Source organism: Chiloscyllium plagiosum, unplaced genomic scaffold (assembly GCF_037043375.1).
Source record: "Chiloscyllium plagiosum isolate Xiang-an unplaced genomic scaffold, Cpla_swu_hap1 HiC_scaffold_40, whole genome shotgun sequence".
Lineage (NCBI taxonomy): Eukaryota > Metazoa > Chordata > Chondrichthyes > Orectolobiformes > Hemiscylliidae > Chiloscyllium > Chiloscyllium plagiosum.
In genome coordinates, this window is record NW_028270178.1 from 34,112,475 (window position 1) to 34,126,405 (window position 13,931).

At 43.9% G+C, this 13,931-nt stretch overlaps 1 pseudogene; it reads left to right on the plus strand.

Moving 5' to 3' along the window:
* The first annotated feature begins 1,990 nt into the window (after positions 1-1,990).
* Positions 1,991-12,122, plus strand: LOC148138452 (putative G protein-coupled receptor 139; annotated as a pseudogene).
* The last annotated feature ends 1,809 nt before the right edge of the window (positions 12,123-13,931 follow it).

Sequence of the window (13,931 nt, forward strand, 5' to 3'; positions counted from 1 at the left end):
GTTATCCTGCTCAGACACACCCCCAACAACTTACCCACTGAACAAAGGAGGACCCAGACAGAAAGGCACCGTGTCCTGCTGCACAAAGAAACAAACAGTAGCAAGCCATCCAAATGATTGGCAATGATTGAAACTATTGACCAATTCTCCTGATTGCCCAGCAGTGTGGAAAGTTCCAGAAAATCATCCGACAAAGTACAACATGGGTCTCCTGCAGACGGATTCCTTGAATCTTCTGGAGGCCTCCAGAGGAGACCAGTACAGCAAGAGGCAGAGACCAGCTGACCATGCAGACATGGAGAGGGAGCGAGAGAGAGAGATAGAGAGAGAGAGAAGGGGGGTGGTGAGATAGAGGAAGGGAGAGAGGGGGAGCGAGAGAGGGAAGGAGGGAGAGAGAGAGAGACAGCAACCACACAGAACTCAGAGACAGAGAGAGAGAAAGAGAAGGAGAAAGAGAGAAAGAAAGAGAGAGAGAGACGGACAGACAGACTGGGTAAATCAGCAAGAGATTCAGGAACTATTGCAAATTTAAGGATCCAAGCTGGATTAGAGACAGTATGTCTATAATTCTAAAGGGTATTGGAACACATTTCCTCATGATGAAGGGACTGTTTATTTTGGTATTGGCTTGTGTTCACAGCGATTTTATTGTTTTGGTATTGTGTGACATTTGGGCACGTTCATTCAGATCATTCTGAGCAGAGTTGTCAGACTTGTTTTCAAGAGGAATTAGGAGAAAGTGAGGACTGCAGATGCTGAAGATTGAGTCGTGAGGGTGGTGCTGGAAAAGCAAGCAGGTCAGGCAGCATTTGAGGAGCAGCAGAATCCTCGACCCACAAGCCTCATTCCTGATGAAGGGCTAATGCCCTAAAGTTTGACTCTCCCGCTCCTGACCTGCTGTACTTTTCCTGCACCACACTTAAGGAGGAATTAGACAATTTCATCCATGGAATTTCCTCGAGAACCTCTTCTGAACTGCCTCGAATGTAATTATATCCCCCTCAAGTGAGTGGTCCAAACCTGTCCTGAACACTTGAGCTCAGGGATCACTAATGTGTTCTACACTTGTGACAACACTTTCCAAGTTCCTTTCATAATCACTGTCAGAATGCCACTTGCCTTCCTTATTAACCACAGTAGCTGTTGTGCTCGTGTGAGGTAAGCGATGCATCTGATTGGACAGAAACAGTAAGTTTGAGTTGAGAGATGAATCTGCCTGGACAGACATTGAGGGTGAGTCAGCGATGTATTTGAATGGAGAGTGACAAAAGGAAGGGCGTTAGGCGAGATCTCTGAATGGGGAGTGAAATTAAGTCTGTAGTCAGTGATGTTTCTGGATGGACAGTGACAATACAAAAGGTCAGTATTGTCTTCATTGTTGGAAGCTCATCTTATTCTCTGAGACTTCTTCCCTCAGGAAAGACAGTGTGTTCTCCTCACTTGGTCCTTCATGTGACTACGGATCCTGGGAAATAGGGAATGGGGAATAAATGCTGACTTCAGCAGCAATACACGCATTCAGTGTGTGAGAGGATTCACATATCAATCAGGGAGTGAAATGTTCTTGTTTAAAGAGGACAGCTCCTACCCGAGATGGCAGAATCACAGCTCTGAGACATATTTTCACACTGGAATAAATTATCCTGATGCAATATTAAACGAAATATTCTGTAATCTCGGGATGGGGCCCATGGTGTTTGAGTGGACAGTGTTATTGCTGGCAGATTCCAGATTCTGTTTTTGTTATTTCTTTATGATGTACTGAGCAGCAACATTCCTCCATATTTAGGATTAAACTTGTTATTGTAATTAGTTTGTTCATTGATAGAAATTTGAAAGACAGCAACAAAGCCGAGTAATGCTGTAACATTGCACTCCCCAAGGATCTTCCGCACAGTATAAGGCAGCGTCTCTGGGAATTCATCAGCTCAGAGTTTCAAACAAGAATCTTGTCAGCTGCCGGAAGGGACACATCACTTCACACGGGGAAATGCATCGACCAGTTCAACAAGTGGAAAGAGTATTCTACACCATCCTTGCTTTTATTGGCATCCCTGGTATGGCTTCATGACAATTGAGTTTGCTTTAATCTGTTGCTGATCTGCTCTCTGATTTTATCTTTTGAAGAATAATGTCTCCAGCTCACTGACTGGTTAGCCTCATCCACACACGGGAACAGTGACAGCAATTCACTGAGCAACATTCTCGGTACAATTCTCCACTGACAGAGTCTCTCAACGTCACTGCTGCTGCAGCATTCTTTGATCTCAGTGTTCCATCATCTCTTCCGGTTTCATATGTTGTGAGGGTATGAGGAGAGATCACGCAAGTTGGTTCTGAAGAAGGGCCACTAGACTCAGAACTTTTGTTTTCTCTCCCACAGATTCTAACAGAACTCAGTTTCCCCAACAGTTTTTGCTTTGTTACGCAAATTAAGCCTGTTTTCTCTGGAATTGAGAAGGTCAAGGAGGGGTCTGTGCCAAGTTCTACAAATGTTAACAATAAATCTGGAAAACATAAATTATTTTCATTGATTGGGGATTCAAGAGTGAGGGAGCATCGCCTGAGAATTCGGGTCAGAGTGTTCCAGCTTGGGAAGCATTTTGACACACAAAGGGTGGTAACGTATTGGAAATAATTTTCACAAATGGCAGTGGATGCTGGATCAGATTTGAATTTTAAATCTGCGATGGTACTTTTTGGTAAATCAAATGAACTGAGGGATATGCGCCCTGTTTTTTTGTAAAGTTTCGTCTAACTATCATCCCTCCTGAAATTCTCTCCTCCTTACCATCTCTGGTCAGTGGATACAAATCTTGACAGATTGCTCTCCTGATCCCTGCACTTCAAGATGTTTGTCATGTACAGATGTATAGATGTACAGTGGAAATATCAGAACAGTACTAACACTTACACATTATCACTAAGGGAGTTGAACTTGCGTCATATATATGGAGCCATGTGGTTCGAGATATTGTGTAGGCTCTGATGACCGCTTTCCTGGTCCTGTTGTGGCTTAGATCAGGATTTGGTGCAACGCTTGGAACAGGGAAGACCTGATCCAAGGAGAAAGGGAGGGTTTGGTTTATCGACAGTCCAATCACCAGTCCTGTGACTGAGTTGGGGTGAGGTTTCTAATGGGGTTTGTAACTATCAGAGTTGGAACTGAGAACTGTGGAATCTATTGCACTCATTTAAATAGTTACCTTGCAACCAAGCAAAATCGTAGACTTCCTTCTGTTCTCCTAGTAGAGCCATGAGCTCAGTCTCTGTCCAAAATCGATAATCTCCTGACTGACTGGGCTGGAGGACAATCTGGGGTGTTGGTGACTGTCTTGAAATTCAAACATACTCAACTCTGGCCACTTCCAGTCACACAATGTGTCACGTTTTGATTGTAAAATCTTATTGCTATTCTCTGGAATAGGTGGAGAGAATCTCTGATCAGTAATTCACCTCATATTTTCCCTTTTGTCTCTCACAGTTAATTTGCTGTAGATCGTTATCCTTTCTCAGGGAAAATGCGGTGTTTCCCCTTGCACTACTCGCTACCTGGTGGTTATGGCTGCTGCTGATCTGATGCTCATTATCACTGGTGTTATACTGTGGAGATTTCGCACTTATTATTACTCGCAGTATTTTCTGGACATCACATCTGTGTGCAGTGTTACTGGGGCCCTGATACGTACAGTTGAAACTTTATTGCTGGAACAGCACAGCAGGTCAGGCAGCATCCAGGGAACAGGAGATTCGACGTTTCGGGCACAGGCCGTTCCCTGGATGCGGCCTGACCTGCTGTGCTGTTCCAGCAATAAAGTTTCAACTTTGATCTCCAACATCTGCAGACCTCACTTTCTCCCTGATACGTACAGCCAGGGACTGTTCTGTTTGGTTCACAGTCACTTTCTCCTTTGACCGATTTGTGACCATGTGTTGTCAGAAGCTGAGAACAAAATATTGCACTGACAAAACTGCGACTGTGGTTCTAGCAACAACCTGCACCCTGTTCTGTTTGAAAAACATTCCCTTCTATTTTCAATATGAGCCTCGGACAATAATCAACAATGTTCCATTCTACTGTAGAACAAAGTCAAGCTACTTTACTCAGACTTGGTGGGTGGTATTGGATTGGCTTGATACCGTTTTGACTCCTTTAATGCCATTCGTTTTGATTCTGTTACTCAATGCTCTTATAGTTAGACACATTTTAGTGACCAGTCAAGTCCGAAAGAGGCTGAAGGGTGAGAGCAAAGGAGAGAATCACAGAGACCCAGAGATGGAGAGCAGAAGGAAATCTGTTATTTTGCTCTTCAGCATTTCAGGGTGCTTCATCCTCCTGTGGTTAATCAATGTTCTAAGTTTCTTATACTATGTCATTCAAGAAATCAATCCTGAGAATCAGTCGGGTTTTCTGTATCACTTCCGAGTATTTGGTTTCATGCTGCAGAACCTAAGTTGTTGCACAAACACATTTATTTTTGCAGCAACATTGTCTCGGTTCAGAGAGAAGATCAGTAATGCAGTAAAATACCTGGTTAGAGGAATTAATTGCGTAACAAAGAAATAAAAACTCTACAGTGAATCCCACAGGAGGGTCCTATTGTTTCCAAAGCATGAAATGATCTTTTAAAAATATTCATTTTTGAAATGTGAGCAATGCTAGCTGGGTCAGCATCTATCACCCGTCCCTGGTTACCCGTTGAGCTGCCTTCTTGAACAGCTGTGGCCCATAATTCCCAGAGGGAGGGAATTCCAGGATTTTGACAGTGAAGGAACAGCGATATATTTCCAACTAAGAATGGTGAGGGGCTTGGAGGAGACCTTGCAGGGGGTAGTCTTCCCAGCTATCATCTGCCCTTGTCCTTCCAGATGGAAGTGGTTGTTGGTTTGGAAGGTGCTGCCTGAGGATCTTTGGTGAATTTCTGCAGTACATCTTGTAGATTCGTAGTCCTGAGCGTCGGAGGTGGAGGGTGTGGATGTTTGTGGATGTGGTCACAATCAAGTGGGTTGCTTTGTCCTGCATGTGCCGAGCTTCTTGAGTGATTGTTGGAGCTGCACCCATCCAGGCAAGTGGAGAACGTTCCCTCACACTCCTGACAGGGAATCCTTATCCCAGCGCAGGAAGAGAGTTGAGATGGGAACCTGAGGATTTCCCATCAGAGCACAATTGACACAAATTTTCCGGGAAAATGGAATTTCCTCCTGGGTAATTCCTATCAGCTTACAACCCACTGTAAGTGTCCATCATAACCAAATCCTTCAGAGTGTTCTGGTGAAATTAAACAGAATACTTAATAAGAAAATTTTTGATTACTATATACACGGTCTCAGTACTCAGTAACAATACAACAGCCCCTATACTAAGCACAAAAACAGCCAACGGTGAGCTGTTTCAATGTGAGAAGTTGTGACAGATGATTATATGATGTTATCAGAACCCACCCACCAAACATTTATTTATGCAGCAACATTGCCCCGGTTCAGAGAGAATTTCAGTAACACAGTAAAATATCTAGTTGAATTAATTATTAAGTTATGTATAAATGAAAAATATGCATGATAACAATTGCTGGCTATCTTTTTTTTTACATTAAACTTACAAATTCCAATGAGTCGCTACATCATTGCAGCCTGCAAGCATGCATTTCCTATCATACAGTGAAGATTCAAACCCATGCAATAAATCTCTCTGACACAACGTTGCACTTTGCCGTCCTGCCCATGCTACTGCATCTGGTGCTGTGGCATTCTCTCAAGAATTCAGAGAGAGAAAGAGAGAAAAATACACTAGCAGCTCACAGCATAATCGAAACTGACAGCACCATCAACACACACACACACACACACACACACACACACACACACACACACACACACACACACACACACACACACACACACACACACACACACACACACACACACACACACACACACACACACACACACACACACACACACACACACGTCCGGTGTGGTGATGGTTACAATTGGACTGAGGATCCTCACTGTGGAACATACTCATGTGGAGAAATGTTGTGCTCCCTCTGCAAAATGGAATTTGTCTTTGAACCCTTTTTTGATATTGCACGCAATAAATAGTGAATTTCCGCTGAAGTTGTATCCAGGCACCTTTACGTGAGCCATTTCGTGCTGAGAATGGTAATTTTCTTTTCACTTTCAGCTTGCATTGTTTTGCAACAGACTTTGATGTTTTCTCCAAAATAGATCTGATGCATGTGCAGTGGCGTGGGGAATCCAGCCGAGAGGGCATTGTATCTCTTTAAAAATGAGCAACAGTCTGAGATAGTGAGAGAAAACATTTATTCAACACATGTTAATGTATTCATTCAATCTTCCATTTGGATAAAGTGATTCCCATTGCCAGCAGAGATAAACACACAGAAATACACATATACACCCACATGAACACACATATAGAGACGTGCATCAACATGTGATTTTAGAAATGACTTGGATGAGAAAGTGGAGGGGTTGGGTTAGTAACTTTGCCAATGACAGAAAGGTTGGTGGAATTGTGGGTAGAGTGGTGGACTATTGAAGGTTGAAATGGGTCATTGAAATGATTCGGATCTGGGCTGAGAAATGGCATAGAGTCATAGAGATGTACAGCATGGAAGCAGACCCTTCGGTCCAAGAGGTCCTTGCCGATCCGGATCCCAAACCAATCTAGCCCCACCTGCCAACACTTGGCCCATATCCCACCTAACCCTTCCTATTCATATACCCATCCAAATATCTTTTAAAATTTGCATTTGTACCAGCCTCCACCACTTCCTCTGGCAGATCATTCCATACACACACCACCCTCTGTGTGAAAAAGTTGCCCCTTAGGTCTCTTTTACATCTTTCCCCTCTCACACTAAACCTATGCCCTCTAGTTCTCGACTTCCCGACTCCAGGGAAAAGACTTTGTCTATTTATCCTATCCATGCCCCTCATAATTTTGTAATACTCTATAAGGTTACCCCTCAGCTTCCAACGCTCCAAGGAAAACAGCCCCAACCTATTCAGCCTCTTGTTATAGTGCAAATCCACCAACGCTGGCAACATCCTTGTAAAACTTTTCTGAACCCTTTAAGTGCGAAGTCATTCCTTTTGGAAGGTTGACTTAGAATGCAGATTAAAATGTTTAAGGCAGGATTCTTAGCAGTGTGGAGGAACAGGGGGATCTTGTGGTCTGACATGGAAATTTAATCGACTCGACACAAATGCTAGCAAGAGCAAAGAAAAATTGAATTGCAGGCCTTTGCAAAGGGATCGTCTGCACTGGACTAAATGCCTTATGCAAGGGGTACTTGAGCATAATTCAGATACTCGTCTTATACTGTTTTTTTATCATGGTCTCAAGGGCAAAAACTGGGAAAACTCAAGTTGTTATTCTCTCATCCACTGGTCTTGGTGTCCCATTGCCCCTACTGAGCTTTTCATGGATGCCCCACCTCAGGATTATTTCATTTCACAGAGCTTTTGCTATTGCACTGGCATCCTCTTTAGACGTGGGGAACGCTTCCACCCATTTGGAAAACATATCAACTATTACCAGGCAATACATTTTCCCTTTGCTAGTTGTTAGTTCAATAAAATCCATCTGTAATTGTTCAAAGGGCTTTGGAGTTGGGGGTGTGCTGCCTGACACAGATACACATCGTTCACAGTACTTCTGGGAGTAATGAGTAAATCTCTTAGTGTACCAGTGTGCTGCAATACTGTCGTACATTCCCCCTGTTGTCACGTGGGCCTTACCGTTTGTCGGTTTGGCATAAAATGGAAATACTGATCGTGGTAGCCAGGGCTTACCATTTGGGCCACACCATACTCGACACAAAGGCTGAAGGTGTCGTTGACAGTATAGAGGGCTGTTGTAGGCTGCAGCGGGACATTGACAGGATGAAGAGATGGGCTGATGGAGTTCAATCTCGATAAATGCGAGGTGATGCATTTTGAAGGTCTAATTCCAAAGCTGAGTACAGGATTAAGGGTAGGATTCTTGGCAGTGTGGAGGAATAGAGGGATCTTGGTGTGCAGGTACATATATCCCTTAAAGTGGCCACCCAATTGGACAGGGTTGCTGAGAAAACATATGGTGTTTTGGCTTTCATTAACAGGGGGATTGAGTTTAAGAGTCGTGAGATCTTGTTGCAGCTCTATAAAACTTTGGTTCGACCGCACTTGGAATACTGCGTCCACTTCTGGTCGCCCGATTATAGGAAAGATGTGGATGCTTTGGAGAGTGTTCAGAGGAGGTTTACCAGGATTCTGCCTGGACTAGAGGGTTTATCTTATGAAGAGAGCTTGACTGAGCTCGTACTTTTTTCATTGGTGAAAAGGAGGAGGAGAGGGACCTAATTGAGGTATACAAGATAATGAGAGGGATAGATAGAGTCGATAGCCAGAGACCATTTCCCAGGGCAGAAGTGGCTAACACGAGGGGTCATAGTTTTAAGCTGTTTGGAGGAATGTATAGAGGGCATGTCAGAGGCGGGTTCTTTACACAGAGAGTTGTGAGAGCATAGAATGCAATGCCAGCAGCAATTGTGGAAGCAAGGTCACTGGGGACATTTAAGAGACTGCTGGATATGCATATGATCACAGAAAGTTGAGCGTGCATACATGAGGAACAATGGTCGGCACAACAATGTGGGCTGAAGGGCCTGTTCTGTGCTGTACTCTTCTATGTTCTATGTTCTATACTCCTTCCCTCACACTGCATCCTGGTTTCGCCCACTCACGCTTTTCTTTCGGCGTGGCCTGTGACTGTAAGTCCCGTACGTCTGCTGTTGGGGTACAAATTTTTGTCATACACATGTCAATCTGATCACTTGGCGGCTGCTGGACTGCCGTTCTTGCTGTTGAATCTGCCTTCGCAATAGAATCATTATTTTTTTTGTGTGGGCTTCACATGTACGAACAGAAATTGTTTTGGATAATAGGACCGATTCCAGGAGATCAGAAATCTGGCCACGGTGGGTGATGGGTTTTCCGGTGGAGGTTAAGAAGCTCCTGTATTTCCACAGGGTTCCAAAATCATGTACAATCCTGAATGCATATCTTCTATCCTTGTAAATATTCACTGTCTTTCCCTTAGCCAATTTACAGGCCTCCATCAAGGCAATCAACTCCGCTGCTTGCGCTGACAAATGGGAAGGGAGTGATCCCGCTTTGACTACCTCATGGGTAGTCACTACAACATATTCTGGCCTGCCGCCTTGCTCCTGAATGTTGATCCATCCACAAAAAACTCCATATCCGGAAGCTGAAGTGGTGAATCCTGCAAATCGGGACTGGGGCTGCAAATTTAATTAGTTGCAGCAACACATTCATGTGGTCTATGTCTCCTTCTGTGGGGAGAAGGCTAGAAGGGTTAAGGACATTATATCGCTTTATGAAATGTTAGGCATTTCCAATAACACGGTATTGTATCTCAGCCAACGTGGTGCCGACTTGTGTGCTGTCTTTTGCTTGGAAAGCAATAAGGATACTGCAGAAGCACTGATCCCGGCGTTAAAACAAGAGTCTCCAGACACCTGCGTAGAGCCTCATTATATATCGTGGAGGAGTCACAGTAACCTTGACATAGTGACGTGAAGGTATATGATTTCCCTTTGAATGAAAAAGTGAACCAGAATTGATTATTTGGGTGTACCGGTACACTAAAGAAGTCATTTGCTAAATCCACAACAGAGCACCATTTACTGTCCGGTGGAGTTTGACCTAATATAGAATAGGGGTTCGGAACATTTGCGGCGCGGGGGACAACAGCGCTATTGACAGCCTGCAAGTCTTGAACAAACCTCCATTCCTCCCGTTCACCTGGACTGTTTGCTTTTTTTGACTGGAAAAATGGGGGTTCTCACCGGTAGGTTCTTACAGGGGATTATCACTCCAGGCTTTAAGAGGGATTTAAAGACTAGAATAATTCCTTCTATAGCCTCGGGTTTTAACAGGCTTTGTGCTCTGCAAGAACATGGTAAATCTCTCTCGTAATACGTGTCCTGATGCATCCATTGTGTTCAGGAACTTTCCACTCATCTTTATTGGCGTTGACTGTCTGAACTGGCTTGATTTAAGGACTGAATATGTCGCCCCTGCATCTACCAAAAAGGTAACTGGTTACCTTCCACATATATCATAGAGGTAGGCATCGACTAATATGCTTCATTGTTCTATTGGACATATTGTCCACACGTCGCAATCTCAGCACTCAATATAGAGGTGGGACATGTCTCAGTGCTTGTAAGGTTAGTAGAAGAGATTAGCATAAGCCAGTCTTCGTTGCCAAGCATAAAGGAAAGAGGCTTACCTGTACCTTGTGGGCTGTTCACCTCCACCTCAGCCTTCCCCTGTCAGTTACCCTGTCGCTCAGTCTCCAGGGCCGATCGAGGCTGTCTATGACAGGCCGATTGTCCACTGTCTCGCCCAGTGATTCCATTGTTCCACAAACAAAGCACCCGCCAGATTTACCTCTGACAGCACCTCTTCCTCTCTCCTTTTGCACAGCACCTCCCTCCAACGGTTGGGCGACCATCTGCATCAGAGTAACCTGAGCTTTATGTGCTTGCTGTTCCATCTTCAATTTCCACTTATCCTTCTCTTGGGTAAGCAACTTATCATCATGTATCGTATGCTGTTCTATCAAATTAAGCTTTCCTGTCTCTCAAGTAATACATGTGTCTTTTACGTTTTTCGTTATTTCATCCTTCATTCCATTTATTTAGCTGTTCCACAGGTGTGCCTCATACGGCGTGATTTCTTCCGCCATTGTGTCTTCAGGTGGTCTCAGTCCACTATGGGCGTTATGGACTTCAGTGAGACTCGTAAGGTACTGGGAAACTGCCTCACCTTCTCGTTGTTTTCACATTGCTATTTTGGTCATATCCATTCGCACTGGGAATGCCTCCCTACAGGCGGTCGCCAGCGCTGCAACAAAAGCATTAAAGTCTTCGTTATCTTCCACTTGTGGGTTGGATACTCTGGCATGGACGTTTGCAGCCGGCCACTTATACTTCTTTTAGGCTTCTTGCTTCAATCTGTTGCGGGTACGAGATGCTACTGGTGATTCAGCAGTCCCTGAGTCGGTGGCCGCTGACATGGAACCTTCACCAGGCGGATCTCGTAGTGGCGGCTGTAGGTCTCGGAGGGCAGTCATCAAGGTAAGGATCAAAAACAGACTTAATACATTGTACAGCGTCTTTAGATTGTTTTCTGCGCACGTCTGCATGTGCGCTGGTGTTTGTATGCGTATTTGATCTATCCTTCACTTGAGATTTCCTTTCCCTGAAATCAACCTCAGCCTTCCACATGTTATAAGCACTCCAATTCACAGGTTCTATTTTCCCCTTTCATTTCTCCTTCTCTCTCTCCTCCAACTTCGACTTCAATATTTCTAACTGCCATTTACTAAAATTTTCCACCTCTGGAAAACCACATTCCTTAATCCACAATTCTAACTGGTTTACAGACTGCGGGCCTTAATTGTATATTTGGTTGACCATTTCAAGTCATCTGTGGACCCTCTTTTTGTTTGTTCTTGCCGGAGCCCATTTTCAGCGTTACTTGGAAAGTGTTCAGCTTTCTCTCTCTTTCGTGGTATCTTTTTCCCTTTGACTTGCTTTTCACCTCCGGAGGTCCCCTCTCATATTGGGCGCTTCCGCCGCAATGCTTTGGTTTTCATAAACCAATAAACCACGTACCCGGTACGTCTTTGGCGAGTCCAACTCAGCCAGTGGTGGTTCCAAGTCTAAAACCCCCCTTAAACTTGCTGTCTGTTAAACACTCCAGAAATGGCAATCCCCTTCCCTTGGCTTTTGCGCAAATACCTCGCGAAACTTTGCTGGACACTTTTCCTGCTTTATTTATTCCCTGAGAATGAGTCCCTATCTAGGATTTCTTAAGCCACGGCTCTTACCCAGACCCGATTCAGTTTGGACCTTGGCGCTGGGTTTTCTGGTCCTCTCACGCAAAAGGGACAATTCAGCGCTCGAGATGAAGTGAAAGAACTTCAGGCGCTGGTGCCTGCGCCTCCTGGGAATCTTCAGAATCTTATCCAGTTGCAGGGTGCCAGGCGAGCCCCCAAGTTTACTGTCGTGGAAATTAAATGACCTCGACTCAACTATTAGCAAGAGCAACCAAAAAGCTTTATTAATTTTAACCTCTGCATTGCAGAGGGACCACATGCACTTGACAAAAATGCCTTGTGCAAGAGCCCTGAGCTTAATTCAGAAATACTTCTTATACCGTTTCTTATCACAGTATCAAGGACAAAGACTATGAAATGTTGAGTTCTTATTCTTTTCATTCCCTTGTTGTGGACATACTGCTCTTATATTTTTCTCTTGTTGAAGTTTACAAAGTTCTTCAGAGACAAACTGTCCCTCGACTGCAGACTTCAGCAAAATTGCAAAGTTTTACATTTAGTAAAGCATTGTCTTTTGATTTCAGATTAAATGGATTTCAGAGCAAATGTTAATTTTGTTAGTTTTCCATTACGATTACATTCACTTTCTTAATCACGGACTCAACTTGCAAGTTAATCTTTAGAGAATCCTAAACGAGCACTCCTGGATCCCAGTATACTTTGGCTTTATGAACTTTCTCATCGTTTAGAAAAGAGTCCATGCCTGTCTGATTTTGTCCAAAGTGTAAGACCTCGCATTTGCTGACGTTGAATTTCATCAGCCAGTTCCTGGATCACTCTCCTAAACTGTCTAAAACTTTCTGCACCCCCCCACCCCAGTATTACCTGCCTGTAAACCTAACTTCGTATCATCGGCAAACTTTGCCAGAATGCTCCCAGTCCCGTCATCCAGATAATTAATATATAAAGTGAACAGCTGCGATCCCAGCACTTTGTCACCCACTGCCATTCTGAAAAAGAGAACCTTTCACCCTTCTGTCAGACAGACAATCCTCAATCCTTGCCAGTGGGTGATCACTCTTCCCCACTACAACGATGTTGTGAAATCATGCTATTGCATTGTGTCCGTAATTTTTGGCGAAAGTATATTAAATTGCTGTGTGCTTACATCTGTGCTCTTGTCTCAATTCAAGGCTATGAGATATAATAAGTTAGTCCTTTCAATGTGGTATTTCTGTCCAAATACCTCACACATCATCACAAGCAATACGTAATAAAAGTGAGTTTTCGAAAATAACCATATCACTTAGTTAACTATCACACAACACCAGCTTATACTCTGACAGGTTTATTTGGAAGGACCAGATAGTGCTTCCAAATAAACCGTTGGCGTATAACCTCGTGTTGTGTCATTTATAACTTTGTCCACCCCAGTCCAACGGCTCTGGTTCCATTCAATTATGTATCACTTAACGGATTCTTTAGTGAGGACCTGCCCAGAAGAGTAGCAAAGACCATTCCATGTTTCCAATGTAATCGGATCGCACCAACCACAGAAATCTCACCAATAACTGACACATCCAAAGCCCTTCTTCCTTGAACCTATCTTTCCAGCCACACTTTCAAAAGTTAAATGAGCATTCAGAGTACCCCAGGAATCAACTTTTCAATTTCTTGCCTGATTTGCTAATTTCTACTTTCAGAAGCTAATTGCTTTTTCTCCAGGTAATGTTTGCAATGAGGTCAGACAGTTGTACTTTGCATCGTTCCTTGATTGAGGCTGTTAATGTGGTCCAATCAGGGAGGCCTGCCTGACATGCAGGGTGAATGTCATGGGTATTGAGATACTGAACGCCTGAACCAATGAGAGACTATTGTCAAAGTCTGTGCATTCGTAAATGAAGGGTAATTAACGATGGGATGTCGTTCTGAGTAAGGTTATTTTACTAGTAAACATTGTTGATGCCAATGTGTATCACCACCTCTGGCCTTTCACTTTCCACACTTTCCCACTCCTGCCCCTGTCCCACCCATATTTCTCCTGAACCCCAAG